Source organism: Carlito syrichta, unplaced genomic scaffold, assembly GCF_000164805.1.
Source record: "Carlito syrichta isolate Samal-C Ts95f unplaced genomic scaffold, Tarsius_syrichta-2.0.1 Scaffold305884, whole genome shotgun sequence".
Lineage (NCBI taxonomy): Eukaryota > Metazoa > Chordata > Mammalia > Primates > Tarsiidae > Carlito > Carlito syrichta.
This window is the reverse complement of record NW_007249980.1, coordinates 136,614-138,992: the sequence shown is the minus strand read 5'-3', so window position 1 is coordinate 138,992 and position 2,379 is coordinate 136,614.

The window sequence follows — 2,379 nt, the reverse complement described above, 5'->3', positions numbered from 1 at the left end:
GCGGTGGCCGGGAGCGGCCACTACACTCCAGTCTGGGCGACGGAGTGAGACTGCAACACACACACACACACAAAATTGTGCATCGTATACAAGTCAAGTCTCAAATCCCCAGCATTTGAGGATATATATCCATAAACAAAAAATATAACAAAAAATAACATTTGCAAAGCACCTTACATTCATTACTTCATTTACTATACCCACCAGCTCTGCAAATTAGTCAGGTAAGTATCATTACCCATATTTTACTGGTAAAGAAACTGAGACCCTGAGTAGGTGACTAGACTAGAACCAAAAAGTTATGAAGTCATGAATCCTTGGCTTTAAGTCCAAGATTTTAGTGTTGAAATTCCCGAATCTTTCTGTTACATCTTGTCACCAGATGATAGAAATACAGCACTGATGATAACCTGGCTTTCAGCTGCCAATTAAACAGGGCTACAGCACAAAAAGTCTTCCAAACTCACTCACATGACTCACCCAACATAAAGCGCCAACTCTTCTGTGAAGAAAAATAAGCTAAATGCAACAAATCACCACATTTTTCTACTTAAGAGTCCAAGATTAACTAAGTATCATTATAACACAGGATGACATTATCAAGGAGTGATGAGAATCTAATTTACCAACAAAAATCTTGTACATCAAAAGACAGTTTTCCTTCAAATAATATGGACTCACAGTTAAGTACTGTTCTATTGTTACATAGAAGACACCTTATATCATTATTGTGCCACATTTAAAATGACAGCCACTTTTTAAAACTTGGTTCGCTAGTGGAAATCAGACCATTTAAACTATTAGCTCTTCTAGGTCTTGTTACATAAGATCATATTTCAAAGTATATTACTGCAAGTGCAACTTCTGTAAACTCCAGTAATGAACAAACCCAACTGTGGACTCAAGGCTGGTGTTAAAATAAACAAACGGCATTTACATCACACCTTTCTCAAGAAATACGACTAGGCAACCAGAAGCACCCCAAGTTATAGACTGCCCCAAGACCCTAACCAATCAGCTGGCTCTCATATTTGTTACCTCTATTAACCTTCTGTCTTAAAATATATTCAAATTCCTATGTCAAATATAATTGTTTCTCACAGATATAGCAGAAGCCCTTTCAGTGGAGAACATACTATAATAAAATATACTTATTAAACCTCTCAAGAACATAACACTGCTTTTAATTCTCTACTGCGAAAATAAAATCAGCACTATCTTTTGGGGTTTACCCATGAAAATCGTTTGGAATATGCTTACAGTGAGTTGTAACTATTAAGTATTATAACATGCGGACATAACAATGGTTCATTACTATAGAGTAATTAAAGAAAGTATTTCTCCTCCTCAAAAAAGGTCAATCGCTCTCACCCAAAATACATATATACACTGCACACACAGAAATGACACACCTGCCATAGATTATTAATTATCACCGTGCTCTGTAAACTTCCTAAGTTGTGGAGGACTTAATAAAGATTGAGCTTATTTGTGTAAAACCTAAAAATCTCCAAAAACCAGCGGTCCCACACCTGAACACTGCTGACCATGAACACCAGCGAGAACTGCAACGAAACCAAAACGACAAGACACTACAACAAGCAGCGAGCGCTGCTTAAGTTCCTCTGCTGGGAAAGCGCTCCACAGCATCAGTCACCTCGGCTTCAACACTAGTTAAAGTGTGAGAGGAGCGATGGAAAATCTGGCGGGCCGGTCAGAAACCTTGGTGTCACAGAATAAACGTCACAGAGGACGTGTCGAGTTTGCAGCCCAATTCAAACCATGACAGGGCCATCGGACTTCGGCGGCTCCCAGAGCAAATGAGCCAGAACGGTCTACGGTGTTCACCAAGGCGCCCAGCAGTCCCCAGGGGTGCCCAGCAAATGGTCCCTCAGCTCCCAGGACCGGCTCTCCGCCCTCGGGGACGGCTTTCCCCCTGGGTGCCCGCTGGACACTGGCACACTCCGAACACAGGGGCAGGCCCTGCATACCAGGGGTGACAAGGGCAACGCTGCTATGCGGCTGGGGGCTGAAGCTCCGAAGAGTCCCGGGGGGGCAACGCTCGACCCGTAACCCCGGAGTCCCTTTCCAACGGCGCTCTCACCCGGGACCACGACATCCCGAACGGAGGCCAATTAGGAGTTGCAACAAGGTCCGGAGGCACAGCAAGAGGGCTTTAAAAGTTCACCGAAGAGGCGCGCAAAGGGGGGAGGGGGCTTCGAGGGAGAAGGCCGGCGTTCCGGCGTGCCGGCATCCCGGGCGCCCACAGCCTGCAAGCCGGAGCCCCTACAAAGGCCCCTTTCCCCGACGACTCCAGGCAGGAGGGGGCACACGGGCACTCAGCCCCGCCGCCAGACGGGGCGCCGGGGCTCCCCGAGG